The 19040-nt window shown below is 39.2% G+C and overlaps 1 protein-coding gene across 3 annotated transcripts in view; it reads left to right on the forward strand.

Annotated features, from left to right (window-relative positions):
* Positions 1-19040, forward strand: part of LOC115605689 (potassium voltage-gated channel subfamily A member 5-like) — a 131329-nt gene that overhangs the window by 29763 nt on the left and 82526 nt on the right. Inside the window, exon 2 of one of the 3 annotated variants that reach the window (XM_030480488.1) lies at positions 948-1640. The exons of 1 other annotated variant lie outside the window; for it this stretch is intronic. The gene's annotated coding sequence lies outside the window, so the exon portion shown is untranslated. Of the gene's footprint in view, positions 1-947; positions 1645-19040 lie in introns of those variants that run through there. One more of the 3 variants, XM_030480487.1, reaches the window with a different exon arrangement.

Consider the following 19040-nt stretch of genomic DNA (forward strand, 5'->3'; position numbering starts at 1 on the left):
TGAAGTTACTTTGAAAATTCCCTTTTCTGTTCTTTTTTTTTTTTTTTTTTTCTTTTTTGTCTTACAGAGGCTGCATGGGAAGCTACTTGGGAATATCTTTTCTGGTTTTTAAATTCTGTTCTTAAACAAATTTCTGGGGTTTTTTTACATTTATATTTCCATCTATTTAACTTATTCTTGTGTATAAAGTCTTTTTATTTTCCAATACGTAAAGAAAAAAACACTTATTTTTGAAGTTATACAAAAATGGAAGTCATTGTAGTCATGATTTGATGTCCTTGGAACACATTTTATTTACTATTCAATAGCCACTGTTTTCATTAGGATATTGTTTGAACGTAACTTTAAGCCCAATAAAGTTCCAGGGCTGATCTCCTGGGAGAGGATATTTATGGTCCATATTTTCAGAGAGGGAGATTGGAAGTAGAAAAAAGGCTTAAGTATTTAGGCCTTGGTTCAACTCTGCAGTCAGGGGAAATCTGTCCATTGTAAATAGTCATTTGACCAGTTGAAGTAGTCAGTTGCATATGCAAATGCCCAGTTTGAAGGGGTGGTTGCGCTCAGTGTACTCACTGCAAGCAGAAACATAGCATCGGATTGTGTATATTACTGCGGGGGAAGTGACCTATTTTTCTGGATGGAAAAAAACCCTACCATAAAAATCTAATTTGTAAGAACTGTAAGAGTGGAAACGATGCTGTTTTTCTCTAGGATATTTAGTTATGAAACAAATTGATGAAGAAGACATTTCCAGCAGGAAAAGCCACTGATGGTGCTTGGTGTCACTCAATTAATATTAACTCCTTTGAAAGGAAAGTGAAATAATGGTGCATTTTTCACTTGGTTGTAAGCCATAATTCTGTATCCAGTGTGGAGCCTAATGATTTGCTCTTGATATTTACTGTAGCTTTTTGCATAACAGAAGTCTGATTGCTTCCTTCCTGCAGATACTGACCATCAGGAAGAAACTGATGCAGAGACTGAAGCCAAACCCATTTATTCTTTGTTCTCAAGCTATCTTGGGTTAGAAGTTGCTGAAAAATTTTCTCCTGCATAAATAACTGGGATGCCCCCATCAAGCATATGTCTCAGTGACTTGGATTTCATCATTCAAATTGTTGAAAATCTGTTCTGCTTGGAGTTTTCTCCTGTAGAGGAATTGTTCAGCACCACAAAAGGAGCATGCAGGGATCCCATAAAAGTTTAAATGCTTTGAACTCCCTCCCAAGCATAAGAAGACTTTACTGCTTGAGATTTTGTTTGGAAATAAATGAGTTCTTGTCATAGATTGAGCATCTTCTACCATGGTTCTTACATATCAAATTTTCTCATCATTCTGGAATAAGATTCAAGTATTTGTTCTTTTCCTTTTATTGGCATTCATATTTGTTTATTTATTTTGTATTCTTGAGATGTGTTGCATCTCTGGAGTTTGTATTTCTACTTTTAGCATTAAAATGTTGTATATACAAGTCTAGAATGCATCTGAAGATTAGTCTAATTTTTCATGTGACTTTGACTTGAACATGTTTATGTTTATATTGCTATTTCAAAAATGTGCATTACCTGTATTCTTTATGCCTTTTATCCATCTATAACTCAATAAAATTCTGTCCCCATTCTGCAGAACCATATCACATGTGCTTAACAGTGTACCGGGTTTTGAATAATAATGACTGATAGTTGCAAATGGGTTAATCTATATCTATAGATGTATATCTATATCTAATCTGTGTCTGTTTGTCACAGCTTGAAATTCTTCTGATGTAGGATTTGAGATGGTGAAAAAATTACCAGTGAGCAGTAAGCTCAGCTCAGGAATAATTCTTCATAAGGCTATTTGGACGTGAAAAGTAGATTTTCCTGTTCCCTAAAGATGTATATATGTTCTTTGTTTCAATTCTCACTATGGCTAAGTTTAGAACTGGTATTAGCCATGCGAGTCAATGGAGTGCAACCCATTTCATCAGGCTGCACATGTCCTGTATGTCACTACAGCTCAGGGATAAATAAATGCCTGCAATATGTCCTTTGTCACAGAATATGCAAGTTTCTAAGGAGTGCTAGCTTAACTTTTCACATCTCACAGTAACTCTGTGATTAAGAAGGAATACAGCCCAGGAGATCTGCCTGGAACAGCAAAGGTTTGGTTATGTTGAATGGCCTAGCATAAGTTTTCTTTGTGAGAGCAGGTATATTAGATGAGTTCCAAGCATATGGCTCTCATTGGAAGTTAACAAATACTAGTTTGAGTACAGCATCTAAAATTTCTATGAGAGTCCACGGACCCTACAGTTAAGGCAGAAAACAGACAAAACCAATGCCTTCTGATGAATAGCTGTTTGGTGAATGAGCCTAGTGAGCACCAAAGCAGCAGATCCAAGTAATGGAGGTTGTTTTGCTCCACTGTTTGAGGATAACACAAAAGAGAAGGCTCCAACAAGTTAGTGTGAGGACAGTTCTTTCCTGTGCTACTCTTTGAACTGAATGCTGTAGGACCTGGCTCTGCCTTTTTAGAACCTTTAAGGCAGATTCTCAGCAGGCATGAGCTAGCCTAATTCATTCAACATTAGTGAAACTCTTCCAATTTATACACACTGAAAATCTGAGAGCTTAGCTGCATTTAAATTAAACTTTTTTATATGAAGCACAACCTTTTTAAAGGATTTTTTTTTTTTTTTTTTTTTTTTTTTTCATCCTCTCTAGTAAGGAAAAGAAGAATAACACGACCTGGGGAATCTGTTCACTGATGCAAACCTTAGGCCTTTAACTGGTGGACGTTCACCCTTTTCATGTGGATATTCAAGTTCTTTACAGATCCTTTGATTTTCTGCTTCTCTTTTGTAGTGGGTAGATCTAGTGAGGTGCTCAATTCTCTGTTTAAGTGTAGCCCTAGTTGACATGAACAAGCTGCACACATCCACAAATGGATCTACTAATGAGTAGATCTTGAAGGATTTGGAAATAGGCTTTGATCTTAGAGTGAACTTATCAAACTTCTGTGGACGATGAGCATTCATAGACATGAAAATCCTTCAAAGCAAGGGCATTAAACCATCCAATGTCTCTTCTGCTTTGTGGAGATTCAGCTTTTCTTGGCATATTTGTTAAATATGTTCACTGCCAGAAGAAACTTGAGGCCATTGTACCATAGTATGTTTTTACTTCTGTGATATTCCCTTGGGTCTCCAAGAAGTTTTTGTCAGTTTTGTGTTGGGAACATATCCTTGCTGCAAGTAAGACTCCATCAAATACAGTTATTTACAAAGCATTCAAAGAGGGAAAGACGTTTCTCATCCTTGTCCATTTAATGCTGTACGCCAAGCCTGTGTTCAGTAGTTTTAATCATATAAATTGAAAAGTGTCCCATTTAAACAATGCAGCCTGAAACAATTCAGTTTGCTACTCTGTAGGATATTTGCCACAGGGAAAGGGCAATAGGACCTGCAATGAGATATCTGAGGACTGTGAGAGATGACATTGGTCATGATGATGGGTAACTAGTCTGACTCTGTACTTACCTACACCAAGATCCTCACTGCACTGTTGACTGCAGTCATATTTTGTCTTGTACCCAAAAATGACAGTTCTGACTCCTGGACGTTAGTATACAAATCTAGACATTTCAGTAGATGATCTAGACAATCAGTAGCAAGATATATTCATGTAAACAAACATCTGGAGCTGGCTTATAATAAGGGTTACTAGTTACAGGACATCTTCTTTCATTAGGTGAACTGTTGCTACTGTTTTGCCAAAAGCATGCTCATGAATTTTTTTTCCTAACTTCTCCTTGTCATTATTAGAGGATAGAAAGAAAGTTTTGACCTCCTGGAGGAAGTTGTTTGCTCTCACAAATTACTTTTATTAGATATGGCAAATGGTCTTTCTCCTTATTACCTTTCTTGCTCCATTTTTCTGATAAATGCTGCCACGACAGTCATGTCTTACAATGTCCATTGTTGTCTGTTCTCACAATCATAGAATCATAGAATACTTAGGGTTGGAAAGCACCTTAAGATCATCTGGAAAGACAATGCTTCTCTTTAAAGAGAAGCATTGGCTTTGAAGTATAGTTAGTACTATAACTTTTGCAGAATTCTGACAAGTGCGTGGAATTGCAACATATGCACAGTAAAAAAATCCCAGGACTTTGTGTCTACTTCTTGTTATGGTAAAGCCAGCAGAGCACAGCCTAGATAGAAATCTTGAAAAAGAAACAGTTATCATAGGGTGCAGCCCTCATTTCAGGAAGTCCCCTAAAATTGGTTGACTGGGGCCAGGAGGGTATGTTCTGATTCTAACATTCCTCCTTAAGTATCTGCCATAGGATGAGTAAATTTTGGTTTGCTCTGGTACAGAATTTCCTGTTCAAGGAAGAAACTGGTAAGGGGGTTCAAGCAAAGATGACCACAGAATGGTAACAAGTTGAAAAATCATAATCTTAGCTATGTGGGTTGCTCTAGTAAGACCTGTACATCTAGATGGATCAATATTTTCATGGTAGGCGTGAAAGCCTGTGATGTTGCATGCTGAGGTCAAAGCACATAGGTAGCTGAACTGGGTTTATTCATTCTTTGAGAATTAGGAGGTTTTGAGGATAATTTCCACTTTAGGCTCGGATGAAAGGTTAAAATGGCAAGTATCTGCATGGTTTAGAAAGCTTATATTTCAGACTAGGATAGTAAAATCTTTTTTATTCTATTTATCAGCTTTTAATTTACAGTAAAAATTTAATTTTGATGAAAATATATTCAAACTGAAAAAGGTATTTTGCTTAGAAATTAACTCTGTCCCTAACCAGCAACTAGTCCTGTACTTGGGCTTTGTGCCTAAAATTGCAGGAAAGAAGACCAAGGTAGTCAGGAAACATAACAGAAAAGTCTCCTAATGATATCAAAGGTGATAGACTGAAATCCACAGAGGTGAATGTGATGCAAAGACCTGGTGAGGATAGGATGTTTAATCATAGGATTCAGATCCACAGACTTGTGACTGTGTTTGTAGCAAAGAAACCTTGCAGAGCACGTGCCTGCAATATGCCCAGTGAAATCAGTCGCCAACACTCTACTGAACACTGAGTTCATTCATGGTTATTACAGGGTTTTTAGGAGGCAAGATGAGCAAAATCAACATCAATCTCCAACAGATGGGACTAGGGAAGGGCAGCTGCAGGCATACGGTGCACTACATAAGTCATGCAAGCACACGTGGAATCCTCTGCCCCCGGAGCTCTGGCATTTCCGTTACACAGGCAGTAGGAAAATACAATTATCAGAATTAACTGTCACTCCACAAATCCCTTTACTTTGTGATGCCCAGTCGGAAAAATAGGCAGGAGTTGGGGAGCACTCCGTACAGAGGTGCAGGTTGTCACGTGGTAGCAAGGGCAGCAGTGGAAGAGCATATTACTGCCTACGTGAGATGGGCAAGGGCATTCCTGTGAGCCTCCTATCTTTTCTTTTTTGTTCTTGGCACCTCCTTTTATTTTTTACCTTTGGGGCTGAAAAGCTGGTAAAGAAGATTACAGCACAGGCATGCAGAAAATAAAACACAGTGGGAAAATATGTAAACAAGATTACTAGACCAAAACAGTGTCTCTCAGCACATTATCTGCACTGTGGGGGATGTACAGCTGGGGCAGGCCTTGAGGCATTTTTGCCTGGGTACAGCATATGCAGGCGGAAAATACCGATGCTGCGCTCTTGACAGAGCTGCTCTCATCCCTGTTCATTGAGTGTAGACAAACTGGGGGTGGGAAAGAAGCATAAGGAGTTTGATTGATTGGGGATTTTAAATTATTCTTTCCCCCCACCTACCTTGAAATCATGTTGGATTTCCACAACTTTTAAAAGGATGTCAGCTGCTATTTTGCTGTCTCTGCTGCATGTACTCACATATACATTCTAGCTCCGTAGGCCACAAAGATAAGGACATTAGGCATCGCCTTAGGACAAGAAATCTGATAATGACCAAACATGTTTTGTTGATGATAGGGAGGGGATACTTTGGGGTGGGCTGTTTGTCATTAATTTAAAATATTTGAGGTTGTTGACACAGCCCTTCTCTGCCCATTCTGGTAAGCTGTCCTTAGTATGGTCTGAAGTACTATGAACTCCTATCTTTGAAAGCTCTACTTGAGGAAAGGGCCACAGAAGAATAAAATTAGCATGTGTTTAAAAAAGCAAAACCAAAATCACGACAAACCCTTCACCTTTCTGCTTGCTGACAGAATCTCTGCTCCCTCCCACACACCCCCAGCTGGGGATCCTTTACTTGCAGCAAAATCGACTCTGCTTGTGCCAGTCTCTTTCCACTCACTGCTCTCTCTCCCTTCCTCCCTCATAGGTAGCAGCAGCAGCGGCAGCTGCAGCTGCAGCATCCTTCTTTTCTGACTCCAGAGGGGTGCCCCACTTATGTTATTTGCAGAAGGCAAAGAAGGAAAACATTTATTTGGTGCTAGTAGAGTCAGGGTTATCTTCCCAGCTGCAGAGATTAACAGGTCCGGTTCTGCAGTGGGCATCCTACTTCACTTTCAGGTTGGAATAGTCTTCTGCCCAGGCATCCTGAACCTGTCTCACCCATAAATTCAAGGCAGAGAAGGTCTCTGCCCATATATTTCTGGGTTTAAAAATGCCTTTCAGGCTATAGTTTAAGCTGGTGTTTTGAGCCAGGCTAAGTTAATGGGTTGTGAGGATGATGGCCATGGGGAAGCTTTCTTGCATGTGACTGGCAAACTGTGGTCTGCTTTGGCAGCATGGAAGGATCAGTGCTGCTTCAGAGGCATCCTCAAGTGAGAATGTCCCCTTATTCCCCTCTCTGTCAACCAGAGGAAGAAGGTACTAAGTATCGTACTGAACCATGCTGAGTCCTAGCCCTTGGTTTCTATCCATAGTGAGTAAAACTTAAAGTAGCTTTTGAGAAGGTGGTAAAAGGCAAGAATTAATTTTCCCCTGGTAACCCTGGGGTCTGCCCCGTTCCTGCCCATCAGTGAAATGCATGCTTGTGTGGAAGTTCAAAACAGATGCGTGCTCTGCTAGTTAATGAAGCGTGAGTGCCTGCTTCCCTTCTTGCTTAGGAAGCACAGCAGAGCCCTTGCTTTTGTGCTACAGGCAAATCTCCAGTCTAAACCGTGACCCTGAAGCTCCAGTAAGGCTGCTGAAGAGGTGTCAAGGAGTGAGGCACGAGCTGAGCAGCCTTTGGGAACTGAAGGGGTGGCAGCAGCTTCAATGCTATTTATATGTAGCTAAGATCTATTTTATAAATGGATCACAGTTACCATTCTTCAGCTGCATAGAGGTTACAGACCTCTGGGAAGGACAGCAGATAAATGGGATTAACTTAAACAAGACCACTCACTGAAAGAAGAAATGCAAAACACCATTTTGAGAAAAGCATGCTCCTAAGGTGTAAAAAAGATGGAAAACTGACCAAATTGCTAGGTTTCTCTTATTTACTTTCTTTGGATTCACCAAAGTACTTAAAAACCTGGTTTTCTTCACATATTTCTGTCATTCATCTTTTTGTGGAGCTTATTAACAAGGATTGTCAGGGAATTGTGAAGTAGGAGGGGTATTGTGGCCATTTTAAAAGAGCTTTAAGGTTTTAGAAGTTGGCTAGATATGAGTAACAGAAGAAGAGCCATGTGACTTAGGTGAGCAGGGACGTATCATGGCTATTGAGTTACAAATAGAAGCTCCCTCAAGCTTTACAATCATCTGCAAGAGTTTGGCACTGAGATATCTCTATAAACAACTCATCAGAGTCACAAACAAGACTTGGGGGATGGAGGGGAAGGAAATCCCATCTGCCAGTGGGATTCTTACACAAAAAGCTGATATATTGCTAAAATTTGTCACCCTGATATCCAGTGAGCTTCTTTCTACTCTATCATTTTCTCTCCACAGCTCAGGCTAAAAGGCAAATAGCATGTGAGAGCAAACCCTTTCCTATCTGATTACAGAAAGAACTGCCTTTGTTCAGCAGTGCATTATGAGAAAGTTATACTAGAGAAAAAACTCTCCCATTCGAGCCCTCTCAGTGACATTCTCCATCCTACGTTGTGCATTCCTGTGCCCTACTGGCACTGCCTGGCCATGCATTCTCCATGTGGAGAATTCCCAGGCTCAGCACACCATCCAGGGGATCTTCTGGGTTGCTTCAGCTTTACTACATTTTTCCATGCTCTTTTTGCTTCATCAGTGTTACAAAAAAGCAAACTGTTCCCAGCATGTATTTGTTACACACACATAGAGGAAAGAATAAAGATCTATAACTGTTGAGGGACATATTTTTCTCCTCGGCTTTTTCCATCCTGCTTTGCCAAACTGTCACTCCCAGGTCAGCCTCCTTTGGAAATCTCCACAAAAAATGCCCATACTGAAAATCTTCAAAATACAAATAAACATAAAGATAATTAGTCCAACAGTTCATAGCTGACCAAACTTTTTTCACTTAAACTGGGCTTTGTTAGGCATGGTTTGGCATCCTGGAAGAGAAAACTCTAATAGCAAAATAATTTAAGTGTTTTTTTACTGCACCAGGATGCAATTTGCAACACATATATAGAGGCAGCTTTTATCACTCACTGTTGTTCATCTAACAGGTTTTCTATGGGGAATATGAGCCAGAGCTCATGGGAAGAAGAAAGGGACAGGCAACAGTTAATGCTAGTTTTAAAAACTAGCAATCCACATTAGTGCAGCTAAGTAAATGTGACAACTAAAACTCTGACTTCCCTGACTCTGTCTATATGAATTGCTGATAAAACAAAATATCTTGCCTTGCACTGAGATGAACACTTACCCTATTATAGTGGTGTACGTCCTGAAGAACTCCATAGTGAGCATTGCCATTCTCTGGATTTGCACTGTTACAAATAAGAATAGAAATTCCTTCTCACAACTTTATTAATGCTATAACGAGATTCTAAGAATAAAATACAAGTAATTATCTCCTGACCCACTCTCCAAAAAAAATGAAGCTCAGCCCTAAAATGGTCTTTACATTTGCCATTGTCTAGTTTAGAAATTGATAATTTTTATTATGGTTCTCATAGTGTTCAGGGTAGGCACAAGGGAAAATGGACGACTTTCAAAATGGACTTTTGAAAGTCATCCTTTTAAGACCTATAGTCTAAGTAAAAGCAGAAACATGTGAAACATGAACATTCTTTTGCCAAGACTGAAGGCCAAGAAGTTGGTGTTGCTGATAAGCAGATGTGAAATGGGGTAAGAATATTTTCTTGTTCTCCCCTTGGGCACAGAGACATAGCAGGTCTATTCTGAAGAAGGTGCTTTGATTAAATTGAAGTAATTTTCAGGCTATATAACACTTCCCTTTCTCTGTGTAGAAGCAAGCACCAAAGACATCACAATCCATTTTAGCAAATAAAAGTACCAAATTCCAAAAAGGGTAGGTTACTCTAAAGACTGCTAACAGCCTTATAAAGAAGGTATGAAAGGCTTGAAGAAAGAAGGCTTATGGAAAGTTGTACAGTGGGGAAGAAGTAATAGGGAATAACTTAGAAAAAAAAATTGTAAAAAAAAGTGATCGAAGTCCCAAAACTTCAGCGCAATGAAGAGACAATGAAGAGACACCCAACATCATGGGTGTCTCTCATAGAGTGTAGTCAAGTACCCAACCTGTGATTTGTTAAAATAGGCAAATGATGTTTAATACTGTGGTTCACAAATGATGTTATAAGCCCAATGAGATCTCTGCTGTCAGCTTGTTAATGTACAAATAACGTGGGCCTGCGAGTGCCTTGAAAGTCAGCAAGCAGACTGTTGAGTCAGCTTTACCTTTTCCTGTATTGATACCAAAGGTGTAAACTGGTTCTTCTTAAGTGTAAGTATTATAGAATCACAGACCTGTTGGTTGGAAAGGTCCTCTGGAGGTTTGGAGTTCATTCTCAAAGTAAGGTGTCTGTCAATGCTAGATTAGATGTTCTGCAGCTGCCTCCATCCAAGTCTTAAAAACCTTTAGGAGTGTTTCTTAGAATCACTTTGCTGGGTTATCTGCTCCAGGACTGCACTACCTGTTAGTGAAACGCTTCTTGATGACCAGCTTGAACCTCCCCAGTTCAAGCTGGTTACATACCATGTAAGTAGGTATGAGGTGAAGTGAAAATGGTGGGATTTACCGCAACAGGCTGTGTTAGGAGAAAGTTAGAGCTAATCAACTGATCTCAGTGAATTAAAAGGCTGCTGCTGACACAGTGTTATCTTTTATAAGGTGGGTTGATTTCATCAGCCTTTTCCTTTCAGTAAAATGCCTGAGTACATGTGATATTAATATCTTGGAACAAGATTCTGCTGATAATATCTCAAGTGAAAAAGCTATAGAATGTACATGAAATTTCCACAAATCTATTGTTTCAATTAGCCATGGTATTGAGAACAGTTTTCATGACATTTCCTGAAACAAATTGCAAAAACAAGCTTCACTCAAGGGCCACATTACCAGGGTAACCACTATTTTAAAAAGTCTAGAAATAGTGTAAAGACTTCAGCTCCATTCCAATATAAATTTCTAATTGTGAGGCACATCACAGTGTGTGTGATTTAGAACACAAACTGTTTCAGAAAGACAGTTGGATTTCTCATGATGTGGATTCATGCATAATAGTTGTCTATAGTCAGCCACTTTTTGTATCAGCTGGGAAATTCTTACTTCTCATACTTTGAAAATTTCCCCCCATATATTTTGTCCCAAATGTAGAACAGAAGTAAAAATTCTTAATGAAAAGGACTGCAGATTTTGAAAGCTCAAACCAAAATGTTTTGTAAAAGCATTTATCATAACTGAAATGAGACAGTGCCATGAACAGCATATGTATGAAATTGTGGTTACACTTAAATAGTCTTCTTTGTATAAAGTGTCATAGAAATCAGATAAGAAGATGAAACAAAACTTTACTGTTATATTGGGTGAAATGTCTCCATTCACCCAAATCATGTTATCCATCAGAACATTGTTCTAATTTTTTCCACTAGCTCCTTTTCTGCTCAAAATTGCATGAGACATCTCCCATTTGACACGAAATTGAAGATTGAGAAAATTATAGTGATGATCAAGACAGAAACTAGGAGTAGATAAGGTCTACATCTGTTCTACTGTGGAAGATGATTTTGTCTGATGTGTGTGGTCAGCTTCCTGTGGCTCGCATCCAGGATCCCTGTCAGCCTGTTTGTAGGCTTTCCTCTGTCCTTGTAGTCACAAAGCACCTCCAGCAACTCATTGGAAACCATAGAAAAACAGGTCCTGCACTGAACATGCTGATCTAACTCTGTGCTGGAAGAGTGATATGGAAATATGAAGAATAACCTGCGATGAGAGTAGTCTCATGGCTCTGATCTCCATTTTGGGAAAAACATCATTCCCTTCCAGTGGTAAACTTCCCCAGCTACCCTAAATTAGAGTGAATAAACATCCCATATCCCAAAGTGTATTTGTCAACGCAATAATATAAGGAGGAGAAGTATGAAACAGCTGAGATGTTTGGTAGAGTTAAGAATAATGAATAAGATTTAAAAAATACCAGCCTTAATAACAGCTCTGGTGTGCTTCACCCCAGTATTACAGCCCTTGTGTTTGTTTCTCTGTTGCCAGAAAGCTTTATGGCGCTAAGGTTTATATCGATACTTGACATTTTATTTTGATATTTCAGATACAACAGAACATAATTCAGGGAAATAATAAAATTTCCTTTAAGTAGCATTGATACAATTTGTACTCCATATTATTTTGAGCTCTAAAAAGTCAGAAGAATTATCTTGATCCCAAAATAAGCAACAGAAATGCCTTCAAAAACTAGTCTTTGAGCTTTGGTAAATTAGGTAAGGTTTTCTGCCCTAATCCTTCTTAACGTCCTTCAAAATATGCTTTTTCTCCTTTTGATTGTAGTTATTTATCCTTTCATCTGAAAATGTAGGGAAAAAATGATCTTTTATATTTATCTACATAATCATTGATTGCATACATTGTCATATTATTGCATCCCATTACATTTCCCTGTCTCTGTGAATTGTTCTTTATTTACTCATTGTATTTCACACTTAGATGTTTAAGAAAATAATCTTAATATCTGTTGCTGTGAAATTTAGATTGAATGATTGCGGTTCTCTAATAATATTTGGTGGTTAAGGTGGCCCAACAACAATTATTTTTCACATAGGATTATATTTAGATTGTTTTCCACCCTGATGCTTATCTGATGGTATGTAAATACTAAATGAGTGTGAAAGACTACAAAGTTGCACTCTATCTGTGTAAGTGCAAATAAATGCACAAAGTAAGGACCAGTGGAAAAACTTCTCTCTTCTTTGTAACACTGAGAGAAATTTAAGTGCTGGTCTTTGGATGAGTTCACATCAGGTGACTGGGAGAAGATTCTAGATTGAACTGATCACAACATGAAGAAAACTTGACCTGACAAAACCAAACTCTGCTCTTACATTAGCTGCAGGATCAGTGACCTCAGTGGCTCTTTCCCCTTTCTCTCCAGTGATTTGCTTCATGCACATGCTTCATGCTTCATGTGAAACGTAGATTAGTTTGACAGCCAGCAGAGTACTGAAAGATGGAAAACAAATATTACAAACGTAAAGTTCTTGACTCACTGATTTGATCTGGCGAAGTAGATGTGTTTTGTCATGTATGCCGTTCTTTAAACTTGAAAACCATGAAATTATTTTAAGAAGACTGTGACAAAAAAGGGAACTTTTTTAGATCCCTAATCAGCTCTTTAGTTTCTGATTCCTTTCTTATCTCTCTTGTCCACTGTCCTTTGCTCACAGAACACTATTAACCAAAAGTCAGAGCTTGAAACAGCTCAAAGCTTATGTTTGCTGTAGAAAGTTTGCTTCTGATCACTTGCAGTCAATGCTGTTTGCTTCTTATCTTGCTTGAAGATAAAAGATTTTTCTAAAAGCAGCTGCCTGGCTGAGAACAGAATGTGGAGAGCTGAAATTCCAGGGATTAAATTGGGTTTTCCCATGCAAGACCGTGTATACAGTGACATACATGCCATTCTGTTTACTCCTCTATAGAATCCAGTGAAGACAGCTTCAAAAGCTTGCAGATCGCTCACATACCATGAGAAGTTATTTCTCAGTGATGAATCTATACTAAATTTATCTCAATTCCATAGCAGCAGTTTATAGTGCTATAGTTTATAGCAGTTTATATTTTTTAAAAGAACCTTCTTTCCTTGCCTTCTGAGTCTTAAGTTTCACTTGGGAAACTTCTCTCAACAGCTCTGTTTTGTTATTTTCTCTTTCAAGTAAAATCACGAGCTGCTGAAAGGTCCCAATTTAAGTTCTGTGGGATGGCAGGCCCTCCCAAAAGGTCTCTGCAGAAATGACTCTTGGCAAAGGCCACATGCCTGCTCTTTTATTTGATTTTTTCTGTGAGGGTGAAATTCCATCCACAAGGACAAGCATGGGCTGGAGAGGGAAGGTATTTTATAGTCCTGGAAGACAAATAGTCAAAACATTAACAATAAGCTTAACCTCAAAGTGATGGGAGGGAATACAGAACTTAATGGGTACATGAAGCAGATAGAGATGGGTAGAAGATGTGGGGATACCATGAGAAAGGCAGACAAAATGAATAAGATGGGGGATATTATCATCTGCTCTGTGAAACAGGCCATGTAGTCAGTGGATGCCACTGAAAGGAAATCTGCCTGGGTATAGGGTATAAAAAATAAATTATTAGGAAGAGGTCCCGTAGTCAGATAATATAATTGTAGGAAATCTGGAATGACTGTTCTGAAGCATTTTCATTCCCCAGTGAAATAGGTGTAAGATACATTGAGAATTTAGAATCACAGAGGTTTCTCATCATTGTGAGACTGTCAAGCTGGTATAAAGAAAGGAATCTGCAATCAGACAGAGTATGCAACTGGGCTTTCTGATAGGCTGCCTTGGGTTGGCTTTTTTGTTATTTTAATAGTTGTCAATTATATTTTGTAAAATAGGTACCCATTAGTGATAGCTGGAATGCAAAAAGGCTCTGCTTATTTTTCTCCAATTTCTCCTCTGAGACTTAAGCCTGGAAACAGATCATTATAGGTGGACCTTTTTGTCCTATGTAGGCTTACATCGTTCCCTCTTCATCCATTGGCTTTGATGGATTTTGAAGCAGGTGCCAAGAATATATATCAGGTATAGGTTAAAGGTATTAATTTTCAGGTATTGATGTTTCAATGTGTAGAACAGTCTTGGTGGTTCTAGGATGCTAGCAAACTTGTTTCACACAGATATCCATTCTGATGCATAGGTCTGTGCAAGTCATGTCTGAGCTGAGTGGGAATTCTTGAACATCATGGTACAAAACATACATATATAGTGTAAGTGCCAACATACTATTCAGTAGAATCACAGAATCATAGACTCCTAGAATAGTTAGGGTTAGAAAGGACCTCAAGATCATCTAGTTCCAGCCCCTGTGCCATAGGCAGGGACACCTCACACTAGACCACATCGCCCAAGGCTCTGTCCAGCCTGGCCTTGAACACCGCCAGGGATGGAGCATTTACTACTTCTTTGGGCAACCTGTTCCAGTGCCTCACCGTCCTCACAGTAAAGAACTTCTTCCTTATATCTAATCTAAACTTCCCCTGTTTAAGTTTGAACACATTACCCCTTGTCCTTTCTCTACAGTCCCTGATGAAGAATCCTTCTCCAGCACTCTTGTAGGCCCCCTTCAGATACTGGAAGGCTGCTATGAGGTCACCACACAGCCTTCTCTTCTCCAGACTGAACAGCCCAAACTTTCCCAGCCTGTCTTCATATGGGAGGTGCTCCAGCCCCCTTATCGTCCTTGTGACCGTCCTCTGGACTTGCTCCAACAGCTCCATGTCCTTCTTATGTTGAGGACACCAGAACTGCACGCAGTGCTCCAAGTGGGGTCTCAAAAGATTTTTACATATGCAATATTACATATGTAAAATAGATTGGTCACATGATATCAGTAAGAACATGGTTAAAGATCACCAGGTCTATTTTGGTCTATATGACATTGCAGAACAAACAAAAGTTATGTATAAAGTGGAGGTAAGAAAGTGCAGTGGAAATGCAATCTTTATTTTCAAATCCTATTCCCAGCATTGTAGTGACAGAAAGTATTCCTTTGCCACAGTCCTGAACAGTGAACTTTGAGTAAAAGGAGGAGAGAAGAGTTGTAGATTTGTGGACAAGACCGTCTTTCTTGGGACAACCACTCCATCCCTGAGAGGTGCAGCTGAGTAAGCTAGGGTGAAAGTCATGAGTCAGCTTACGCAAGAGGAGCAGAGACAGCAGAAGAGCTGCACACAGTTTGGAGAGCCATATTGGAATTCAAGGTAACCTTTGCAGGTCTGGAAAAAAAGACCAAAAAATTAGAATGTAAATCAGCAAGGAAATGTGTGTGGTCTTAAACTCACATGGTTCCCAGTTTTTATCTAAATAACTGTAGAAAAGGGCCAAAAAGTTACACTATGGTGCAAATTGACCATGAATCTGCAAAATCATAATACAATGGAAAAATCTAAAGTTATCCTGGGACATATAAATAACTATGTTGGACAAAATATCCTTGAAATAAACTGAGCATAACTGTGATCTTGGCTGGTGCGCTCTTGTCTCCGGGTTAAGGAAACTGAGCATACATTGGAGGAAGTTCCCACACGAGCAACAAGAATGGGGCTCAGAAAACATGCCTTCTGAGCGAGAATGAAAGAGCTGGATTTTCCTAGTTTGGAGAGAAGTGTCAGGAGAGTTTTCATGTAAGGCAAAGAGGAGGATAACATTGTTGAAGGACATTTTGGAAGTGGAATGAATGCTGGAAGACATTTGTAAATGGAAGCAAGACCAGCAGAGGAACACCAAGATGATTCATGATGTAGGAGGAGAGGATGAAGTTGCTGGGTTTGTTCAGCTGGGAGAAGAAAAGGCTAAGAGGGGTATTATTGCTCATTTCCTGTTACACATTGGATGGTTACAGAGAACAGTGGATCGCATTCTTCTTTCTCAGAGACTAACAGTGATAGGCTAAGGTGCAGTAGACATAGTTCACAGCAAAGAGAATTCCAACTAGATATGAGAAAAAGAAGACTCATAGTGAAACTCATCAAACACTGGAAGAGGTTGTCCAAAGGAGTTGTATATATTTTCAAAGTTCAACTGGAGAAAGCCCTGAGCAACCTGATCTAGCTTCCAAGTTAGCTCTGTTTTGAGCAGGTTAGACTGTAGACTTCCAGAAGTCCCTTCCCACCTAGGTATCTCTGTGATTTTATGAAATATTTATTCAGGTTACAAATCAGATGTCATTCTTTAATGGTAAGAATAGGAAGACCCTGAGATAGACTATATGAGAATAGTGAGGTGTCTCAACTACCAGAGGTTTCCAAGAACAGGGTAGACTAACACCTATCAGGAGCAGTCTAGAGAGACTAGTTCCTAATTCAGAGCAGAAAAATGATCTAGATGTCTTAGAGTCCGTTTCAGCCCTGTTGTCTCTGATTCTCTGAGAAAGGTAATAAGGATGTATTTATCTAAACCCTCATAGCTTTGGCTTTTTCTTTGGCTTATCTGTTTTTCCTAGCTATAGGGAAGAATGGCAAAAATAATTTCTGGACTGAAGTAGTGAATGTCTGATAGTGACACCATACATTTCATCGGATCTTGGGTATGTGGGTTGAAATATAAATTTTCAGCCATGGGGCACCTTTAACTTCTTAGCTGCAGAAATAAAGCTATTAGAGGGACAACTTCAGCTTTTCCTTATGCTTAAAAGTCCTTCCTGTCTTTAGAGAATACATCGATCATATGAATGGAAAAATCTAAGGAGGCAGAATGCAAACCCCATCATTTCTTCTAGTTGGGGTTAACAGTAGACTGAGAGTTGGAACATCAAGACTCAGGCTTGCTCTTGAGTTTGTACTGTGTTATTTAATTACCCTAACAATGCCAGTCCTCAGAAAGGGGAAAAGCTTGTCATCTACAACAAACAAAACCAGTATTAGTAATTTGCACCAGAGATATATTTGCTTCCAGTAGGATTTTTCCAGTGGTGCCTGCTTGTGTGTGTTTAAAAAAGTGCTTCCATACCTGGGGTCACCCTGGTATTCCAGGCAGAAAACAAAACAAAATCCTGTTTGAAACTGTATAAGAATGTTGCTGACCGTGTGGGAGAGGTTTCCTGTTAAAACAGGAAAAGATGTAAGATTGAAATCATGTGATGATTACCTGAATAGCTCCCCTATCCCTGCATGCTGTCCCATGTGCTAGAGGAATAAAGCAAGATACCTGATTGACGGTGCAACTTCATTCACTCATTTTGAAAGGAAACAATACCCTGTTAGGTTCTTGCCGGCTTGCATTTGAATAACAAATACTTACAGTCTCAAGATCTTAAAGGCTGCAATCTTCTGTACAGAGGAAACCATCTTTAGTTTAGTGATGAAAAGAAACAGATGGTCTCTCCTTTATGCACTAATCTTCCTGTATGTTCCAGAAAATTAAGGTTTAGGAAGTGGAGTTGAGAGGGGTGGGGGGTGTGAGTTCTCCTGGGAGAGAAGATTCAACAAAAATCACTTCAAGTAGTTTCACTAAAAATTATTTGTCTTTTTATGGATCAGTAACTTGCAGGCAGATTGCCTATTACTTTTCCAGAAAATTAACAGCTTGTTTTAGCAGTTCTCTATTATGCAACCTTTTTGTATCCATCTCCTCTTGTGCTGTTCCCAATTTCACATGAGCTATATTGTGACAAAGTAATGTTTTCTCTGCTGCCAGATTATGTGCAAATTCTTCTGTGGTTCAGTGCCAAGTGTTCTTCACTATATGGTGTGGAAAGGCAGATTCTCATCTGGGATTTATTCTTATTCCACTTCTTTTGTGAACTTCAGATGAAAGACTTTCAGAATTAGATTGATAAATTGTGTATCTGAAGAAATCAGGTAATTCTCGGCTAACTTGGATCTATCATATAATGTTCAATCTAACCGTGTACAAACAGAGTATCACACTTCCAGTGGTCCTACACGGGGGACTTTTTTGAGTGAGGCTTTCATCTGCTTCCTGAATTTTTCCTTGTTTTAAAGTTTTGGGTTTGTGGTGGGGTTTTTTTCGATTGGTTGTCTAGTTGGTTGTTATTGGTTTGTTTCAGCATTTTGACATATGGCCTCTTTAAAGAGCTGTCCTTAAGATCCTCTCTGACATCCACTCAAAGTATACTAATTTTTGCATCGAGAACTAGAAAATTGGCCAGAAGTTAGAGAACCCTAGGATTGTATTTGCTTTGTGAACAGCAAGGAGTCTATGCTTGCTAAGAAAGCACCAAAGGAGGAATTCTACCTCCCAGTTTTCTTTTTTCTCTGTTCAAAATTAGTCTTCAGTGTAGGTAGAAAACACTGAACATATGGCAATGGATCTGAGAGGACAGTTGGGCCTGTGTCAGTCATGTATTTGTCCTCAGAATACTTTACAGTAAGGCAGCATAAGGTAGTGTTGGTAGAGTTTCATGTTATTGTGCCAAGGTAGTGCCTGGGACAATGACAGCTTGGAGGCCAAAACTTAGACAGAGATGTTTCAAATGTGGGCCAGGTTAGTTGTGACCCTTCTGCTTCTGAAAGGCCCTACATGTTGGGAGTTTGGTCATTACCAGGTATGTCATCATAAGGTAAAATTTATTTTGGGGTTGGAGGTCCACACACCATATGTATTGTTGTAATACGTCTCTTGTTGCAAAGAGGCTTAGATCTGACACTGATGCAGGTATGCAAACTTAAATAGGACAGCAAGTAATCTGCCAGATGCAGCAGAACTGCAGCAAAATAACTTAAGGTGTGAGCTGTCTAGCAGAGGAGTGTGCAGTTATTTTGCTGATAAACATGCCTATTCAACAGTGGAGAAATGATCCTAGCCTCTTCCATGAGTCGTAACTGTCCATCACTCATTAAAAGAAGAAGAAAGAAAGCCTATAGGCATCTGGAACTTTCTTGAATTAATTGTTCCTACTTTGGAAAAGACCATTTCTATACTTAGAGCTTG

Source organism: Strigops habroptila, chromosome 3, assembly GCF_004027225.2.
Source record: "Strigops habroptila isolate Jane chromosome 3, bStrHab1.2.pri, whole genome shotgun sequence".
In the NCBI taxonomy this organism is placed as follows: Eukaryota; Metazoa; Chordata; class Aves; order Psittaciformes; family Psittacidae; genus Strigops; species Strigops habroptila.